The sequence below is a fragment of the Schistocerca gregaria genome, chromosome 1, assembly GCF_023897955.1.
Source record: "Schistocerca gregaria isolate iqSchGreg1 chromosome 1, iqSchGreg1.2, whole genome shotgun sequence".
NCBI lineage: Eukaryota > Metazoa > Arthropoda > Insecta > Orthoptera > Acrididae > Schistocerca > Schistocerca gregaria.
Genome location: NC_064920.1, coordinates 291,813,086 through 291,835,498, shown reverse-complemented (window position 1 = coordinate 291,835,498; position 22,413 = coordinate 291,813,086). Strand labels below are relative to the sequence as shown.

Here is a 22,413-nt window from a genome sequence, read left to right as displayed (position 1 = left end):
ATTTTGCACAAACCACAGAACAACAAGATGATATTAAAGATCAGGACAATATAGTGGCTGAATTTCGGCAAATCAAATGTTGTAATTTTGTAGACTAGAATATCTGCTAATTGCAGATAAATATAGAGGACTGTTTAAAAAGGAGCTGGAAATCTCTGTGATGTATTAAGACATCACATCAATGTAGCTTGTAAAGTGTGCCAAATTATTAGTGGTAAATAAAAAAAATCAATATAAAAAAAGAGACGAAATGATCGTGCTTGATGAAAATTATCAGAAAGATAAATAACAGGCCAATCATGAGGCTTACAGTTGCAATAAGAAAGCACACACTAGGATGATAAGAGAAGAAAAGACTAGCCACCAAAAACTAGAAATACAAACTTATTCTAACAGTTCGAGGACAGTCAGAAAAGAGGGTCACATTTATTAAAAGACAGAAATATAATATTGACAAGGGAGTGGAAGGAAATGACAGATCTACAACAAGTGTACCAGGTAATATGCTTAAGCAGTGGAGCACTGGGTTGTTTACAGCTGAGAGAGGCTGTGCTGAAACATATTTTTTCGCGGTCCAAATTTCATAAACAAGTCTTGCAATCTGATACCAGTTTGAAACACCAGACATCCTTGGAGTGAGCTAGGTGCCAGATGTGAGAAGCTGTCCATCTCAACCAGCATGGTGCAGGTAGCAACGATGATGCACACCCCTCTACAGCTGATAATAGAAGATCAGTGGAAAGTGGAAACTATGAAATAGACATTTGTGTAACCAAAGTGACCTCACTTCAACTAACACCACTGGCTGACAACTTTTAAAACCACTAAGCACAAACATCCCCTCAAATACATTATCAACTTGGATGAAAATACTCTAAAGAATCATGGAATAAATACTTCAGAATTACTGGCCTCAAAAAATATGGGTTGAGAAGGGATCACATGCTAAGATTAAGGAACCCTGTTTACAAGGAAGTAGCTACATATGTAACAGACACTTCCCTCTATCCAGTTAGTACTAAAATTCACTAAACATTGGTAGACAGTAGTAGATACTCTCTAAGTTATACCCAAAATACTTAAGCTAGAGTGCTTGCTGTTAACATCACAACTATGCCAGTAGGCATTTATCATCATATAATACTCAATGAATCAGTGGTAACCCTCTTATAATAATCTGCACTAGCAATAGCTTTATCTTTGTTTTCACTGTCTAGCAGAAACTTAGCCTCTTTATAACTAAAAAGGCACTGGGCTGATCAAAACTAACATTAAGACACAAGCATCCACCAGTATGCTTCCCATTGTCCCTTACGCATAACTCAAAAGCACAACTCAATAAAATATGCACCCGTCTATACAATAAAGATAGTTAACCAGAGTATGAAAGGCTCACCCAACACAAGCGGCATGGACATTATACCTTCAAACCAAACAATACACAACAGCACTTGCAAATCAAACTGAACAACTCATGGCAATGACTGTCATAAATATACAGCCATTCTCCTACGCACATTTAATAGTGGTTCAAATGGCTCTAAGCACTGTGGGACTTAACAGCTGAGGTCATCAGTCCACTAAACTTAGAACTACTTAAATCTGACTAACCTAAGGACATCACACACATCCATGTCCGAGGCAGGATTTGAACCTGCGACCGTAGCAGCCGCGTAGTTCCGGACTGAAGTGCCTAGAACCACTCGGCCACTGCAGCCACCTATTTAATAGTGTACACAACAAAAATACTGAAGACAAATACAGACCAGTCCAAGGCATCAACATAACTAAATGCACACAAAGTCATCAAATAAACAGTCAACAAGATCACAACAGTTTCACTTTTGTGCTAAGTTGTACAGAGAAGTGTGCAGTTTGAGTAATTGATAAGGTACAGCAGCGAGTGAACGTCTTCACCTACTGCGGGCGTGACCTTTTATGTTTTGACATCGCAGCTTGGCAATGTCTCAACTGTCAAGGAGCAGATACCTTCCCCAAGAATAAAAACAACAAACAAAGATATCTCTAAAATTGAAATGTGACTTACTTCTTGTCAATCCTTCAAGGCCGACATTGTATTATTGTATTTAATTTATACTGTATCTGCTCCGAGGTACATCTGCTGATCTGTACATCCACTGAAACAAATAGAAGACAGTCAATGACGAAATGTTGACATCATTTCATGATTAGACTAGATGTAATTTTTCCTTCCACCAATAACGGCTGCAAAGGAAAAGAGATTAAGTCTTTCCAGGACTACAAAGGGTTCTACAGAGAAACTGCTTTGGAGGACCTTCATATAAAGAAGATAATTCGCAGCAACTGAGTTCCATGAAAGGTTAATTGGGTGCAGATCTAATGTGACAGATCTAATTGAGTGACAGATGAAATGTGAGTGTTCTGAATCGGCTCCTGATGCATAGCAAGAGGGACAAAACCACTTCAATAGCCAGCTAAATTGATTCTCTCTCAAACACAGCACTCAGCAACTTCTTGCAGGTGAGACACCATGGCATGTGACAGCTGAGGGAACAATTCAACAAGGGATCCACTTGCAGAACAACACTGTATAGTATGAGAGTCATTTTTGAAGTAAGAACCGATTTGTAATGGAGTAAGAGAAACTTTATTTATGAATGTAAATTGTATCACAAACTACAATATGAAAGTTTTCTCACTTTCCAACATAGTCACCATGAACATTTAAACATTTGTCAAATTGTGGCACCAGCTTTAGGATCCAAGCATCAAAGATAACTGCTGCCTGACCAGAAAACCAGTTGGTAATAGTTTTTCTCAACATGCCATCATTTTTCAGGCCCTTTCTGCCAAAACGTTCCTTCAGTTTTGGCAACAGACAAAAGTCAGGGTTGTACTATGTATTATCAAGCAATTCCCAATCAAACATATCCAGTTGTGTTTTTGTTCTTGCCACAACGTGAGGCTGAGCATTGCTGTGAAGCATAACAACGCCAGTAGGGAGCGGTCCCCACCAGCGATTTTCAATAGTGTGCCTAAGCTTTAATAATGTTTCACAGTAGCTCTTAGCATTTATTGTCATTCGTCCTGGCAAAAAGTGTAGGAGAAGAATGCCTTTCTGGTCTCAAAAAAACTGTGACCATGATTTTCCATGTTGAAGATTACTGTTTGAATCTTTGTGGATTGTCAGGGAGTTTGAATGATGCCACTCTCTTGATTGACATTTATTCTCTGGTGTGAAGTGTTCAATCCATATTTCATCACTCGTCACAGTTTGACTCAAGAACTTATCACCAACCTTGTGATAGAGGTCCAAAATAGATAAAGAAAGTGTTTTTTGCTTTGTTCTGTGTTCTTCTGTCAAAAGTTTCAGCATCCATTTCACATACATCTTTTTTAGTGAAATTTGTCAGTAACGATGATCTCAAAACTTCCAGAAATTTCTGATGCTGCTCATCAGTAGTGCAGCGCCTGTTTTGGCGAACTGACTCATCAACTTTTTGTCAAGTCTTCATTCATGTCAGTATGCCTTGTTTGTTGTGTTGATATTAGCTGCATTTAACTTATGCTGTAAAGTATTTCACATAATTTGAAGTTCGTATAGTTTTTATTTAATCATTACATGCACTGTATGTTACATTGCCAATTATAGCTTCCGATAACTGTTAAAAATATAAAATAAAATAAAAATAAAAAAGAATTGAAATGATCTGTAATTTGAATTTCCTGTAATTTGTACTGGAACGCACCCGTTACTCCCAATAAGTGAAGTTTCACTGATTTATGTTTTGATTCTTCAGTTCTTTGATGCGTTATAGAATCTATCCTGAAAACCCTTGCAGGATCTGTTATCAGTAATAATCCTGCTTGCATGATGTACTTTTTTGTCTTTCAACTTTAATCACAAGTTTGTTTTGCTATTGCAGTGAGTGGACCATATATTAAATTCCTCTTTTGCTCTTCTATTGTGGACTGGCAGTAGCATGAGCATTAAATTACGTTCTCATTTCCTCTTATATCTATTCTCAACTGATGGTGTGACTGATAATTTACAAATCAATTTTTGTTTCTCCCTTAATGATCTCTGTTACCATTCATTTCCCGATTAAAATTATTTCCACCTGGGAGCCCTTTTATCTGACAGAACTTCAGATTATTTCCCTCTTTTCTTTCTTGATTATTATTGTCTCTCTAATCTTAATTCCAACCTCATTGTTATGAACTCCCAACATCAAAATTTGGCATTTTAGTTCATTATGCTATCTTGTCCAATTCAAGTACATAGTTCAAAAATATGGCAGTTGATGCATCTGGTCCATATGCCAACTCTAGGGTGTATTTTCAGGTAGTCTCATTTTATTTTAAGGCATCTGCTTGTTTTGGTTTTGCATGATACGTGTCCTTACCTAATTTCTCTTATCTTCATAGTACATTTGTTGGCAGCAGTAGAATCATTCTGCAGTCAACTTCAATTGCTGCTTCACTATATTTTCCCAATAATTCTTCACAAAAAGAACATCATCATTCCTCTAGGGATTTCCATTTGAGTTCACAAAGCATCTCCGTAACTCCCATGATGTGCCGGATGAAAATACATTAGTTGGTAGAATTGTGGGTTCTTTATTTTTCTCTGGGTAGAGACTAAGTGGATACAGTAACACGTAAAATATTACTGAACTTTATTTTAACATAGAAAAGAAAAAATACCTAAGTTTATACAATCCATTTCTGCAAGAATGTCATGTATGTTCACAACTATCTCTGAACATTAGTGTATCACTTGATACAGACAAAATACAAGTCTCTCACTCAGAGTACTCTTAAAATTAGCTCTCAAATTGATTTCTGCCTTATACATTGATCACACAGCTGGGCTGCTAGAAGAAGATGTTGTCATCTTAGTGGATGATTGCAGACTGGACTGAAAAGTACTGTGCTTGGCTGTAGGTAGAAGATCCATTGTGGCAACGTAGTGGAATTGTTCTGGTTGTGGGTACATCATTGTCACTCATTTATTGATGCGGCTTGCAGTGCTATCATCTTGTGTGGTTACATTGTGAAGTATTAACCTTGTTTTGATGCCTAGCTCTTTGGAAGACACTACATTCCTCCTCCCCCACCCCCCCCCCCCCCCTCAAACCTCTGCACCACCACCATATAGAGCAGTAGCACATGATTATTTTTGGGGAGAGGAGTGAATGCATGTGCAGATGAGGAGATAGGGAGTGTAACCCTTACCTGATGGCAGTTCCCTGCCCGCACCCCACCGTCCACCTTGTGAATGGCTGGGAATACCAGCTGAAAATCCAGTAACAAGGTGCATGCTCACATCCAGAGAGACAGCTGCTGTGGTTGGACGAACAACAATGGGATCCTCTAAGGTGTCACATCGATGGATATCAGTTTAGGTTGCAGGACAGATGCCAACATTTGTAATGTCATCGGTGATCAACCTCCATTGGCATCACTGTGGAGGTTGGTGGCCCTGACTGGCAGATGGAAGAGACTGTTGGTGTGGACCTCAGTGGCATGTTGTGTTTGTGAGAAAAAATTCTGCTGCATAATCTCTGACATACTTGGAAGAGTGCTACAGCTTGTTCTAGCGATGCTGATGCAGCTCTGTGAAACCTTGTATGACATGAAAAGAACATCCAGTGGCTTTTGTAATGACGCCATGCTCCCAATGCTGGTTGTTGCAAAAAACCACAGCTGAAACTTTGCCTGACCTGGTGGAATGAGACATTACTGAAGCAGCCGCAGAAGATGCAACAGGGTATGTTGGCTATGACCATGTAATAATTCTGCTGGTAACTTCATGCCATGTGACAAGGAGCGGTATGAGGACAAAAAATTTTTTAATGTTTGCACCCGTGTGTGGGAGGAACAGAGTTTTTCCATGTGACCTTTGAACTTTGTAATGGACTTTTCTGCTTCATTGTTAGACTGAAGGTGAAAAGATGCAGTAGTCACACAGTGGATGCTGTTGGTGGTACAAAATTGATAAAAATCATCCGATGTGAATTGTGGTGCACTGTTCAAGGCAAAAAATAGCAGACAAAGGCGATATCATACTTGTAGTAGTGGCAGATGTCATGGGGACAACAAAAGGATATGTACTGTATGTCTCTAGACTGTTCGTCCCTAGCATGAACAACCATTGTGTCATCAGCAACAGACTCATGAAACCAATATGGATGTATTGTCATGGTCTGGATGGACAAGACCATTCATAACATTGTTGCAGTGGAGCTGATTGACATTCTGCACACACTTGGCAATGAGAGGTCATTCACTCAATTTGAGTATCCGCGCCCTGCCAAATATAATGACGTCAGGCGAGTTGCTTCATGTGAACTATGTTCCAGTGCTTTGATGCAATAAAACCAAAACTTCCCACTGTAGGAAGTGAGGGATCACAACAAACGCATTGTCATAATCTATATATACCAGCAGAATACCTGACTGCTGTTAGTGTGTGACAATGCAAGAAGTAGGAGTGCGCCACTGGATGGGTTTTGTCTTCTAACTACATGACCCCCTGTTCCACACATATTGCAAAACAACCCAAAGAGGCTGTGTCAATACATTGAAAATTGGGAGCAAAACTGTAAAGACTTTCCAATCACGAGTATCAGTTTGACAACATATTCCTCTGATGAATCAAATGCTGTGTTGGTACCAATTGGTAATGGAGACAGCAAGTCACCATTCAAATGTTGGGCAGTGGGCCAGTACAACAACTTATTATTAGATAATATTAGAGCCCGGTGTTGCAATTTTTGCACTGTCCAATATATAATAGGCTTGCAAGGATTGAACAAGACTGTTAAAGCCTAGTTATCACATAGAACTTTTGAACATGCACATACTGGTGGAACTTGGTAACACCATAGACAATGGTTAGTGCCTCTTTTTGCAGTGTGCTTTGTTAAGAGTTTTCAAGGCAAACATCTAATCCTGCAAGAAGATGCACCCACAGAAACACTAACAGGCTTAGCTGGATTAAAATGAATCAAACAACGACAACTTAATAATTCATCCTTTAATTGCTGAAATGTGTCCTGACATTAAGGGGACCGCACAAAATGAGGATTCAGTGGAGTAGTAATTTGCACAGCATTTTTCACAAATTTGATGTAATATGTAAGTATCCCCCTGACAGCTTCAAGCTCCTTAATGTTACAGGGCATAAGCAGATTTTTTTTTTATCATAGACAAGTAAGAAGTAGCAGGATTAATTCCCTGGGCATTTGTACATGTCCCGAATAGTCAAGTTCTTCTGGGAAGAAGGACCACTTTCCCTTGTTGCATTTTAATCCGGCCTCTGAAAGAACTTGAAACAAGCAGTCTAAATTTATCAAATGTTCATCAAGCGTACAACTCACATACACAATAGTGTCCAAATAGTTGGTATGAGAAGGGGTTTTGCTGTTAACTGTTCCAGGAACGGCTGAAAAATAGCAGGAGTTGAAACACTTTGGAACAATATTAATTGAAACTGGAACAAGACTACAAGAACATTTATCACAAGGTATCACTTGGGCTTCTTGTCCAGTGGTAATTGTAAGTATGCCTCATGTAAATCAGTCTTTGAAAAGAATCGCACCTGTCCCGGCCCATCCATTAATTCTTCCGGTTGTGGGAGAGGAAAATAATTCATGACAGTTTGTGCATTTACTGTTGCTTTAAAAGCAGCACACAGATGTAAACCATCTGATGGCTTTTTGAGAATTAGGGGCAATATCCATTGACTTGCAGAAACAGTTTGGGTAATCCCGTTGTCTTTCCGCCTTTTCAATTCCTGAGCAAGTTTCTCACATACTGCATGAGGGATAGGCCTTGCACTAGAAGACTGTGATTGTGCATTGTCTTTAAAAGTAATGTGAACTTCAAAATCATAAACCTTTTGTAAACCTAGTTCAAACAGTTCCCCAACAATCAGAAACATTAGTGTGAGGCACTGCAACACTGAGTTGTAACACATTTTCTCGTATGCACAGGTTGACAAACAAATCCAACCAAAAATGTTTGCACTGTTTCTAGAACTGAGCACATGGAACAATACATATTTTGTAACTCCACAAAAAGTTACTGGCAAACTGAACACACAAAGTACTGGAACTTAATGTACTTTCTATGCCGTCAAATTAGAAGTAGGCAGCAGTAAATGTGCCCTACTGCTTCTTTCATATATGCCTTTATATAAGTAAAACAGATGCACTAGTGACTGATTTCAATTTAAATGTCCTTCGAGCCACTCTTACATGAGCAAAAAGTTTGTTTTCCTGTCTGCGTACTGCAGCAGAAAAGTTCTAGCGCTGGCTTTAATGACCTTGCCTATACAGAATGCAATTGTAGGTAACTGTACTGTGGCCTTGCACCTATGTAGCATCAGCTATTGCTTATACCTGGTTTGCCATGTAAACACATTGAATATGACCTTGCTTTCACACTGGAAACATTTTGCGTCAACACGGATAAGCTCTTTTGTCATGATTCTGAAAGCACTGAGAACAAGACTTCGTCACAGAGCTCCATAGTGCATGTTATGTACTACGTGAGTGGAAGTTTTTATCTCTATGTTTGCTGCTTGTCTGAGCCATATTTTTACCCACTTGTACACTAGCATTAACTTGAGACTGAGTATCATGTGCACCTTGAACAACAGAAATACATGGAGCCTCAAAATCAACTTCAGTTGCAGCCATGATAGTTTGAGATTCTGCAGTACAGAACTATTTGTTAGATAAATTTGAGAACAGTAGCACTAATACATGTGTCGGACTCATTATGCATGATTGCACCACATAACACAACATAACATCACTATAACTCAGTCCCCAAGAACACTTAAAACTAAAATATCTTGTTAGCCCTCTGAGGTTGACAACCCACTGTTTGAAAGTTTGTGCTGGCTGCTGCTTCATCATCATCATCATTTAAGACTGGTTATGCCCTTCATCGTTCAGTCTGGAGCATAGTCCCCTTTATAAAATTCCTCCATGATCCCCTATTTAGTGCTAACATTGGTGCCTCTTCTGATGTTAAGCTGCTGCTTGAGTAAAAAAAAATTAAACCTTGCTGCTGCCACATGCACCTAACTGCTATAATATTCAATCAGCAGCCAAACAAGTTCTTTGTAACTACTAGTCTTGGGATAAGAATTGGGGCACAGTTTTAAAGACAGTTGGTACACATCAGTTCCGACTGTTAAAAGAAAAAAAATGTTTTGCAGGTCTTAACTACAGTGTTGTATGTGGTGAAGTGGGTCTTCAACTGATCCCAATACTCCAACCATCCCTCTTCCATACTACTGAACAGTCAAAACTGAGGTGCAGCAACTGGTGGTGATGCAGCTTGCTGGAGAGGAAGGCTGTCATTTGTTGATCACTGAGCAGCAAACAGTCAATCTACTGCACTTCAAACTGAACTACTTTGTTTAGAGACATTTTCTGTGGCAGCTCAACATGGTTGAACACTTGATAGGCTACACAGAAAAATAGAATTAGAGACAAGGCAAACCCTAGGTGGCTAAGGCACGTGAACATGCACACATCAACATTTGCAAGCAGGTGAGTCAAGACTATATAACGAGCAGCCTTGGGATCATTTGTTGTACTGGACGAAAATACAATCATCAGCACAATGGTGGTTCTATATTGTGCTCCGTAAGTAGAATGAGTGACTGCTATAACACAAAAGATATTAGTTCACTTTCTTATAACATAGATAAGAAGAATTACCTAACCCTGTGCAATCAGTTTCCAAGTGAATATCATGAGTATTTACAAATGTCTCTAAACATTAACATGTCACTTGATAAAGACAAAATTCAGGTCTCTCACTCAGATTACAGTAAACAACAACTTTCACATTGAGTTCTGCTTAACACATTGATCACACAACTGGCTTCATAGAAGAAGATGCTGTCGTCTTAACCATTGATCGCTCACTAGACTGAGCTGTATTGTGTTATGCCATAAGTAGAAGATCAATTGTGATGACATAGTGGACCATGTCTGGGCATGGCTACACTGTTGTTGTTCATTCGTTGATGTGACTTACAACAATCATCTTGCCTTGTGGTTGCATTGTGAGGTACCAACTTTGCTGTGGCACCTTGCTTTTCAGATAACACTACAACTCATTATTGATAAAGCCTACTAGTAACAAATCTAATAGCCTGCCTCTGAATTGCCTCAATATTGTCCTTCAATCTGACCTGGTGGGGATCCCAAACACTTGAGTATTACTCAAGAATGTGTTGCAGTAGCGTTTGTACAAATGAGCTGTACTTTCCTAAAGCCCTTCCAAAAAACTAGAATTGGCCATGTGTCTTCCCTACTATCATCATCATCATCATCATCATCATGTAAGACTGATTATGCCTTTCAGCGTTCAGTCTGGAGCATAGCCCCCTTACAAAATTCCTCCATGATCCCCTATTCAGTGCTAACATTGGTGCCTCTTGTGATGTTAAACCTATTACTTCAAAATCATTCTTAACCGAATCCAGGTACCTTCTCCTTGGTCTGCCCCGACTCCTCCTAGCCTCTACTGCTGAACCCATGAGTCTCTTGGGTAACCTTGCTTCTCCCATGCGTGTAACATGACCCCACCATCTAAGCCTGTTCATCCTGACTGCTACACCTATAGAGTTCATTCCCAGTTTTTCTTTGATTTCCTCATTGTGGACACCCTCCTGCCATTGTTCGCATCTACTAGAACCTGCAATCGTCCTAGCTACTTTTATATCCGTAACCTCAACCTTGTTGATAAGGTAACCTGAATCCACCCAGCTTTCGCTCCCATACAACAAAGTTGGTCGAAAGATTGAACGGTGCACAGATAACTTAGTCTTGGTACTGACTTCCTTCTTGCAGAAGAGAGAAGATCGTAGCTGAGCGCTCACTACATTAGCTTTGCTACACCTCGCTTCCAGTTCTTTCACTATGTTGCCATCCTGTGAGAATATGCATCCTAAGTACTTGAAACTGTCCACCTGTTCTAACTTTGTTCCTCCTATTTGGCACTCAATCCGTTTCTATTTCTTTCCCACTGACATTACTTTCGTTTTGGAGATGCTAATCTTCATACTATAGTCCTTACATTTCTGATCTAGCTCTGAAATATTACTGTGCAAACTTTCAATCGAATCTGCCATCACAACTAAGTCATCCGCATATGCAAGACTGCTTATTTTGTGTTCACATATCTTGATCTCACCCAGCCAGTCTATTGTTTTCAACATATGATCCATAAATAATATGCACAACAGTGGAGACAGGTTGCAGCCTTGTCTTACCCCTAAAACTACTCTGAACCATGAACTCAATTTACTGTCAACTCTAACTGCTGCCTGACTATCCATGTAAAGACCTTCAATTGCTTGCAAAAGTTTGCCTCCTATTCCATAATATCGTAGAACAGACAATAACTTCCTCCTAAGAACCCGGTCATATGCCTTTTCTAGGTCTATAAAGCATAGATGCAGTTCCCTGTTCCACTCATAACAGTTCTACATTATTTGCCGTAAGCTAAAGATCTGGTCCTAACAACTTCTAAGAGGCCTAAACCCACACTGATTTTCATCCAATTGGTCCTCAACTAATACTCGCACTTTCCTTTCAACAATACCTGAGAAGATTTTACCCACAACGGTGATTAAAGAGATACCTCTGTAGTTGTTACAATCTTTTCTGTTTCCATGTTTAAAGAGTGGTGTGATTACTGCTTTTGTCCAGTCTGATGGAACCTGTCCCGACTCCCAGGCCATTTCAATTATCCTGTGTAGCCATTTAAGACCCAACGTTCCACTGTATTTGATGAGTTCCGACTTAATTTCATCCACCCCAGCTGCTTTATTGCACTGCAATCTATTGACCATTTTCTCCACTTCCTCAAATGTGATTTTATTTCCATCCTCATTCCTATCCCATTCTACCTCGAAATCTGAAACATTGCTGATCGTATTTTCACCTACATTGAGCAACTCTTCAAAATATTCCCTCCATCTGCCCAAGGCATCCACAGGATTCACCAGCAGTTTTCCTGACCTGTCCAAAATACTTGTCATTTCCTTCTTACCTCCCTTTCGAAGACTGCTAATTACACTCCAAAATGGTTTCCCAGCAGCTTGACCCATAGTCTCCGACCTGTTTTCAAAGTCTTCCCAAGATTTCTTCTTGGATGCTGCAATTATCTGTTTGGCTTTGTTTCTTTCTTCAACATAACTTTCTCTGTCTATCTGAGTTCTAGTATGTAGCCATTTTTGATATGCCTTCTTTTTCCTTTTATAGGCTGCCTTGACTGTGTCATTTCACCAAGCTGTTTGCTTCATCCTACTTTTACACACTACTGTTCCAAGACATTCTTCAGCCACTTCTAGTACTGTGTCCCTGTACCTTGTCCATTCCTTTTCCAATGACTGTAATTGACTACATTCAACTAACTGGTACCTTTCTGAAATTGCTGTTATGTACTTGAGCCTGATTTCCTTATGCTGAAGTTTCTCCACTCTTATCCTCCTACATATGGACCTGACCTCCTGCACTTCCGGCCTCACAATCCCAATTTCACTGCAGATTAAATAATGATCAGTGTCATCAAAGAATCCCCTGAATACACGTGTGTCCCTCACAGCCTTCCTGAATTCCTGATAGGTTATTATATAGTCAATGACAGATCTGGTTCCCCAGCCTACCCAGGTATACCGGTGAATGTTCTTATGTTTAAAAAAGGAATTTGTGATTACTAAGCCCATACTGGCACAGAAATCCAATAGTTGTTTCCCATTCCTGTTGGCCTCCATATCCTCTCCAAATTTACCCATAACCTTTTCATACCCTTCTGTTCGATTTCCAATCCTGGCATTAAAATCACCCATGAGCAGAACACTGTCCTTGTCCTTTTCTCTAACAACTACATCAGTTAGTGCCTCATAAAAACTATCCATCTTATCTTGATCTGTCCCTTCACAATGTGAATATACTGGCACAATCCTAATTTTCTTGCTAGACACTGTCAAATCTATCCACATCAGGCGTTCGTTTACATACCTTACTGCAACTACGCTGGGTTCCATTTCTTTCCTGATGTAAATCCCTGCACCCCATTGTGCTATTCCTGCTTTGACTCCTGACAGGTAGACCTTGTATTCTCCCACTTCCTCTTCTTTCTCACCCCTTACCCGAATGTCACTAACAGCTAAAACGTCCAGCCCCATCTTACTTGCAGCCTCTGCCAGCTCTACCTTCTTCCCAGGGTAGCCCCCATTGATATTAATAGCTCCCCATCTCATTACCATTTGTTTGCCAAGTCGTATCTTAGGAGTCCCTGGTTTGTCAGTTAGAGGTGGGACTCCGTCACCTCCAAACAAGCTGTCATTCATCACATTAATGTCTACATACAAATATGTAATGTGAATGTGAAGTGATTTATTCCTCATAGTAAGATTCACTGTATACAAATCATCCAGAGAACATGAAACTAACATATTTTGAAAACATCTTTCATTTCCTCTTCTTGTTCTCTGTAACATAGCTGTAGTAACCAGGTAACAAGTGAGACCGGTCCAAGTAACACAAATACAGCTTTATTCATGCACCTCTGAACAGTTACAGAAAACATACTCTTGTGGATCCCCTTGTAATAAGACACAGTACACTTATGTGAACAGTACACTGGAAGGACATAAAAGAGGGTCAGTTAGTGCTTCTCTATGCGTATGTATGTGCACATCACCAGCAGGTGGGAAGGTGGAGACCTCACCACATATACACCTCCCACAGGTGGCCTCCAGTGGCTAGCTGGTGCTGATACAGTTGAAGGCTGACTCAAATACACACATGCAGTGACACTACACTTGGTGCACTCACACTCACATGTACTAGTTGCAGGATACAGCACACCTCTTCATCATGTGAAGTGTGCAGCCAGGCAATGGAGGAGGCAAAGGCGGCCCGATGAGAGACACATCCATTGGATCTGCAGTGGCATCAGCCAGTGCGGACGGAGGGGGCCCAGAGCATAGGGCTGGAAAGTGCAGGGCGGTGGGCCCAAGTGGTGCTCTATGTGCTCTATGACAGCACTGGAGAGAAGGAAGCCATCGTTATATCTCCATTATCATCAGCAGGCAGGTCCCAGTGTGGAGGAGATGGTGCTGGATACACCAACGATGACAGCTGATGTGATGGCAGTGAGGGATCCAGAGGAGAGGGATCAATTGGACCAGTAGGTTGTGGCTGTGAACCCAAGACCAGATGTGGACTGGCACTGGGAAGCAGGAACTCCAGGGTTCCACACAGGAAGGAGGATGCCAAGGGGACAGGGGAGTCTGCACAGCAGACGATGAAGGGTTCGAGGCAGAGGGCGGCAGGGGAGGGGGGAGCTGCAGTGATGGGGGCTGCACCCATGAACTGATAGCTTCTGGTGGTGAGTGAGGCACAACTGACCTAAGTGGCCCATCTGCCATATGGACGTCACAAAAACAGCATCCTCGGTGGCAGGCAACAGTAGCCGGTATCCAATTGGGCCAGTGAACAATCCTTGTGCCCACACTAGCAACCCTGGTGCAATGTGGGTGTACAAACCCAACTGCAGGAGGTGCAGTGCAGACTGCTGAAGGTGGAGAACCATTTGTGGCTGCTGGCTGTGAAGCAACTCAGCCAGATTCTGTTCCCCCATAGGTGTGAAGGCATTAGGTGATAGGTGCTCAGAAAATGGAGAAGGGCATCATCTGGAAAAGAATCCACAACAGACTTTTTCATTTGGGACATCCACCCACTTTCCCTCTGTCTCATATTCAGCTGAGTATTGGGACATTTATGAGAAAGACACAGACAGCATTTTTTGGCTTTCATTGTGACAGACTTGAATTTATGCAGACTTCTTCTTCCTGTGGATTCCATCTAAGGTGTATCAATTACTGTGTCAGCTTGTCCCTTTATAAGAACTGGCAGCTCTTACTTTTGATCACATATGCAGTTTAATGCTCAAATAGTATTGCAAATGAACACATGTCATAGCGGTGCGAAGGCTTTACTCTGTGAAAACCCCCTGTTAGCACAAGTTTTGCAAATAGCACAATCTTTTGAAGTTTTTCAGGCAGTAGTGTCACAAGATGTGCCCACTAGAATAACAGATAGCTTACATAAGGAGGGACAGTGGTGGCAGTAAACATACAGGTCCAGTGCTGAGCTGAGAACAGCCATACCAGCCGCCACAGTGCCAGTATCAGCGTTTTCTGTTTCTGTCTTGTGCCTTCTGTTTTGTACAGTATGCCCTAAGCTGCTGGCCACAGTACCTCTGTGTGTCACTCACCAGAGGTTGCTCAGGATATGGATATCGACATAAACTGTGTGACTCCAGTGCTAATGACAGAGAAGCAAAAATTATTATACAAGTAAATTTGTTTACTTTCCATTAAGAATGTAGAAATGTTCATATCATTAAATCTGTTCATCCATGTGCAGCTAAATGCAGTAAACTCGGCGGAGACATTTTTGAACATTTCTTGTGAATGTAGGAGTAAATGCATTTAGAAATTATATATACACCATACAATTTTCTTAACTCTGAGCTTTGCTTTTTCTGGTTTAACGTGATTTCACGTGCGCTATGGTATTAATAAACGCAAATTATCTGACACATTCTTTCAGTTTCAGTTAAAATTATTACCATCATTTTTCCAAAATTAAATTCTCTGAAACATTTATTGAAAACTTTGTGCACTTGTCCAGAATTTAAAAAACAAATTGGGCCAAGTAGTTAATAAATTAAATATTTTACAAAATTGCTTCTTTGCTTCTCTAGATGTTCTGGAAAACTACTGCATATACACATCTGGGACATGTTTTATTAGATTTGCTAGATCAATAACAACAAAATAAATGGAAATCATGTTTTACTTTAACCTCATCAGTTTTGCAATTTCTTCAGATTAGAGAAGTTGCTAAATTTCAGGCAAAATCTTTTAATAGCCGTATCTCCATAAGTAAACATTTGCGGACCTATGTTTATATGAACCTTTTTTCCTTAGTTTTACTTGCAGAATAACATTAAAATATTTGCATATCTTCACGAATTGCCCTGTATATGTGTACGTCACCAGCAGACAGTGCAGTGGAGAAGTTGCCTTGCACACACCTCCCACAGGCAGACTCTAGCAGCCAGCCCGGGCTAATATAGTGGTTGCCGATTCAAGCGCAAATGCATGGTTACACCATAATCAGTGTTCTCACACTCACACGCAGTAGTCGCAGGATACAGCAATAGCCTGTTTAAAAATTCGCTCTTTATTTTTGCCTGTTCTGATTCAGATAAAAGTTTGTTTAAAAAATTGCCTTCTTATTCTTCATAAGTTAAATTTTGACCATATATTTGATTAGCCCAGGATAATGCTTCCTCTTCAAGAAATCTTTCCATATACATAATTTTCAAGAAAGCCAACAGACAAGTTGCTTAAGTGAACAGAAGAGAGATTCAGGAGAGAAGACTGGCCCAGAGTAGTGAGAGAGTTGGTGGGAAGACTGCAATAGATAGGAAGCCTTGTGCTTCAAGCAGACCCTGCCAGTGGCAGCAAATTGTGCAGAATGATGATAATACTGATGCCGATGATGATGATGAATTTTCAATGTAATTAGTCAATTAATTTTATGTTCCAGGGATGATTTGCTGAATAAATCATAATTCTGTGGAATGAGTCATTTTGCAATCACATAGGAAATTAATTTGTAAAGGTGGCCACATATGAACAATTATGTTTTTTATATTATTGTTAAACAATGGGAAATCCCGTATAGAATAATGACAATATTATGAAAAGGATAGAGTGCTACTCACCATATAGTGGAAATGTCGAGTCTCAGACAGCCACAACAAAAAGACTACTGAAAAAGTTAGCATTTAGGCGAAACGCCTTCTTCTGGATTAGACAGCACATACACATATTCACACAAATTTAACTCACACACATATGCCTACTGTCTCTCGCTGCTGAAGATCCAGACTATGATCAACTGCAATTGCTGGGAGAAGCAATCTGGGTTTTGGGTGTAAGGAAGAGACTGTGAGGAGGAGTGATGGCAGGGAAGCAGTGGGGGACAGTAGAGTACTGCTTGTGTAGTGGGAGCATATAGGGATAAGTTGGAGAGAGGGTAGGGCATTAGGTACAGTTGGCAGTTGGGAGGTTAGACAGAGTGTGGAGAGGTGGGGGAGGGGGCGGGAGCAAAGGAGGAGAGAAGTAAAAATACTGTGAGTGCATTGGTGGAATATAAGACTGTGCACCACAGTCTGGGGACAGGGAATGGGATAGATGGGTAAGGGTAATGAATAATGAAGTGTGGGGCAGGAGGTTATGGGAATGTAGGATATATTAGTGGTTGAGTTCCCATGTGCGCACTTGCAGGTGGTGGTAGGAAGGAGCCAGAAGGCAGAGACTGTGAAGCAGTCATTAAAATGAAGAATGATGTGTTGGGCAGTGTGCTCAGCTACTAGATGGTCCATCTTTTTCTTGACCACAGATTATCAGTGGCCACAGACAGACCGCTTGTTGATTGTCATGCTCATGTAGAATGCAGCACAGTGGTTGCAATTTACCTTGTAGAACACATGACTCCTTACACAAGAGTCCTGCCTTTGACGGGATAGGTGATGTTTGTGAATGGACTAGAGTAGGTGGTGGTTGGAGGATTTATGGGATAGGTCTTCCATTTAGATCTGTTACAGTGATATGAGGCATGAGGCCAGGGGATGGGAGCAGGGATATCTAGGGGTGTACAAGGATACTGTGCACATCTGATGGGTGGTAGAATACCACTCTGGAAGAGGTGAGATGATAGTGGGTAGGACTTTTCTCATTTCAGGACACATTGAAAGGTAGTTGAAACTATGGCGGAGAATGTGAATGCCTTCTATTCCACTGACAAATCCACTATATTTTTACTTCTCTCCTTTTTGTTCCCCCCACCCTCACTCCCCCGCACTCTATATAACCACCTGACAGCACCTAGTTACCCCACCCTTTCCCACCACCTCATCTCTGTATGTTCCGATTAGCAGCACTTCACCATCCTTTGCTCCACCACCCCTACCTTGCTATCCCTCTGCCTCTCAGCCTCCTCCTTACCACCACTGCCCAGGTTGATTCTTCTATCATGCGCAACTGCTCGCAGCCTGGCCTTAGGAGCCAGTGACAGTGGCCAGGCCATGTGTGAGAGTTGAATTTACGTGCATAAATGTATGTGTGTGTGTGTGTGTGTGTGTGTGTGTGTGTGTGTGTGTGTGTGTGTGTGTGTGTGTGTTAAATAAAACGATATAAGTTAGTAACTCGTATCCACCACTTTTTCCACATTATAGTAATAGAAATTCTTCTATGGGTTATAAAAAGTTGTCAAGGAGAAAGTTTTTCAGTTTATTTCCAAAATTTATTTTGCTGTCTGTCAGGCATTTTATATCAGTGGATAAGTTATTGCAGTTTATGCACTACTTTTTGTGCTAAAGACAACTTTAATGTAAAATAATGAATGCCATTTTTCTTTCTGGTATTGTTCCTTTTGAATTGTAGTAGGTTATCTACAGCCAACTTCATGCAAGAGTAAAGACTATATATTGTGAAGTAGTAGTAAGAATTCCTGGCTATAGTAGTCACATCATAGATGAAACTTGGTCTTTGCTGTGTTGAGCAAAATCTACTGGATGTAAATTCCTATCCCTAGGAACTCTTTCTACTGTTGTATTAGATGGAATTTTACAACTAGCATTAAAGAAAGTTTTTGACGCTGATACTTACTGTAGTTCTTGGAGTAGTTTTTGAACATACTTTAAATTTCCTTCAGAGGCTGACCAACTACTTTTAAATTATATGAAGATGGTATCTGTTCTTTCAGACATGTCCAAAAGAACAGATACTATTGGGCAGCTTTCAAGAATGAAATGATAATTAAATAAAGACCCCAAGCTGATGACAGGGTTGATATATATCAATGGGGACAGTTGAACATGTGTGCCCCAGCTGGGACTTGATCCCGGGATCTCCTGCTTACATGGCAGACGTTCTATCCATCTAAGCCACCTAGGGCACAGAGGACAGTACAACTGCTGGGATTTATCCCTTGCTCATTCCTTGTGAGACCCCCATTCCCAACTTAATGTCCACAAACTACTTTCGTAGTGCCCCTGCCCATTACACTCATTAATCACGACAGACAATCTGACTCAGTCCCGTAAGAGTTGGGGCAATGCATGTGCATAGAAGAAGGTCAATGGCCGGTTAGCCTTAACTATATGAATATGGTGTCTGTTCTTTCAGACATGTCCAGTTCCTAAATTACATAACTTTGGAAGAAGACAAAAAATATTGTTTACCAGGAAGAAAATGAGGGCTTTTAAACAAGTATGTCAATCCTAAGGGAAGTAATTAGAAGCCTGACTGAAATTTTATGAGCTTGTAGATTTGCTGAATCCAAACTTTTGAATATTTCTTCAAATAAAATATTCCTGAGCATAATATTTGTATTATTGTTATTAAAACTAATATAAACTCCATCCAAACAGGCCATGATGCCCAATGGTACTGACTGGCCGCTGTGTCATCCTCAGCCCACAGGTATCACTGGATGCAGATATGGAGGGGCATGTGGTCAGCACACTGCTTCCCGGCCGTATGTTTGTTTATGAGACTGGAGCCACTACTTCTCTATCAAGTAGCTCCTCAGTTTGCTCCACAAGGGATGAGTGCACCCCACTTGCCAACAGTGCTTGGGAGACCAGATGGTCACCCATCCAAGTGCTAGCCCAACCCAACAGCACTTAAATTTGGTGATCTGATCGGAACTGGTGTTACCACTGTGGCAAGACCATTTTATTGCAAGCCGTTACCTATAAATTAAACTTTGAATAGTAGGGATGAAAGAAATACATCCTGTGACAGAAGTTTGGTGTTACATACACAACTTTAAATATACTACTCAAGAAAGTTTTGCCTATTTCAGTACTAAAATGGAATAATTATATTTAACAGAGGACAGTCTGATTACAGATCCTGTATTGTATATAAAGATTAATATATAAAACAATGGAGAAATCATAGATTGCTACTCACAATACAGTTTTGAGTGGTAGACAAGTACACTAAAAAAAGACTATTGGATACTATGCAGCTATCAGACAAAGCCATTTGTCAGACATAGACAATACACAGACACATTCATACATGCAGAACTGAGATGCATGTGGCTACTGGTGTCTCAGGGCAGTAAGGCTGCTGATGGGAGCAGTAAGTAAAAATGGCAGACTGGGTGAGCAATTGGAACGAGTAACTATGACTCTCTTAACGTAGCCAATGCCTCGTTACTAGGGGTTTGGATTAAGAAATCTCAAATAACCCCTGGGAGGAGTAACGATGACTCTTATGATACACAACTAGCGACATATCGCTTCTGGCAGACTGGACAAGTACACAAAAAGTATCAGACAAAGCCATTTGTCAGACATAGACAATACACAGACACATTCATACATGCAGAACTGAGATGCATGTGGCTACTGGTGTCTCAGGGCAGTAAGGCTGCTGATGGGAGCATCAATCTCTCTTGGGATGGGTAATTGAGTTGACAACAGCAGAGAAGTGTGGCAGGAAGTTTTTTGAGGGATACCAGGGTAGTGACAGGAAGATGCTAGTAATGCCTGTGGGAGTGTGCAGAGTTGTGGCAGAGATAGAAAAGAGGGCTGCTAGTTGCAACAATATCCCATCTGACGAAGGATGTGGTTAGATACCTTAATATTGTTCAGTAGTCCTTTTTCAATGCACCTGTTTGCCTTTTTATGAGATGTGTAGCAGTCTATCCTTTTCACATTGTTGTTAAGATTTATGTATTGATAATCACAACATTTTTACTAGATGTGGCAGAACAACTTTATTTTATAGAATCTAACATGATATGAATAATCATATCATACTGGGAATAACACACTATGGAGCAACAGTCACTTTATCAGTACTGTATGAGATGAAATCAATATTAAACTCTGTACACAAAATAACTTTTCAGTTAAAGCTACCTAGTGTAATTACTGTTACTTCTAATTGCTTGATAAAGATTAATACATTTCTTATTAGGACCTGTATTCTGTATGAACTGCTGTCATGTGTTTTCCATGTCTGTTACTGAAGTACTATAGTTAAGTAGTTGTTCAGTGTAGTACTCATTTGGGTCCATGCATTTGACCTGTAGTTTATTTCTGTGTTACAGTCATTTTGCCTTTCCTTATGGTTACATTAATGTTTTCTAACTTGTAGATGCACCTGCTTAATTTCTGTGACTTCTGATTGATGTTCTCTTGTACATAACACACCTGTAGAAATACTGTTAAATTTTTCTATTTTGTGTGGGTGGAGTGAGGAGCTCATATTTCATAATCAACATTATCTTAATTTTTCATGGAAAAGTCCAAAAGTATTTTGACTGTCATATTGTGTGCTGTGCAATCTGCAGTTTTCCATTTTTACACTGTTAATGTGTGTATAGCTGTTCTGTATCTCTGTCTTTTAGAAATATTTGCTTAAAAAAGGCACAGCAAAAATATTGGAAAGGTTAAATAGACATTTACACTGAAAAATTGCTGCACGAGTAACATCTTGCTCAGAATAATTTAGAAATTGACTGCACCATGTGTGGTGTGACTATTTGAGGGGTTATATATTCATCTCACTATGTGTCATTGATGAGCAAATCTTGAAGCTCTGAATTGTGCATATGGAAGAATTCATCTAAGGCTTCTTGTATTGCTTAGAGATTGATACTATCTTCACAGCAATGTGAGGAGCAATCTCATAGATGAGCCTGATGTCATGAGTTTAGCTATGCATATTCTTCATTTCCATAAACCTCTTCACTAGTCCCTGCCCTCCACTTGTCTCTGTCAACTTCCTTGCTACCACTCCAGCCACACCATATATGCTACGGCACACTCCCACAAGCAGTACTACTGCATCTTCTCCAACCCCTTCTGTGCCCCGTACCTCCTCTGTAGGCCCCTTCCCCCCTTCCGCCTCATTCAAGCTGTGCAAGATAGCTACTCTCCTCAGTTCTCAGTTGGGCCCAGCAGCCAAAGACAACATTTATCGTGTGTGTGTGTGTGTGTGTGTGTGTGTGTGTGTGTGTGTGTGTGTTGAAGGACTTATGACAATAGCTTATCCTTCAATCTACTTTTGAATGTGCCTTTCCACTGCTCAACACTTCCTCTATGTGCAAAGTAACATATGAATCTATACTTCTCTGCTCTCCAGGAATTATTTCCTAATATGTCATGTATCATGCAAAGATACTCATGAAGTGTGGATGAGAATTTTCACCTTGTTCTGTGCAGTAGGGAGGAGGTGGGGTGGAAGAAGACTAAATTTTGGATAAAACAGTTCATTATTTCATTAAA

The 22,413-nt window shown here is 40.4% G+C and overlaps 1 protein-coding gene across 1 annotated transcript in view; it reads left to right on the top strand.

The window, feature by feature from the left end:
* Nucleotides 1–22,413, top strand: part of LOC126341556 (abnormal spindle-like microcephaly-associated protein homolog) — a 199,413-nt gene that overhangs the window by 3,213 nt on the left and 173,787 nt on the right. The window lies entirely within an intron of this gene.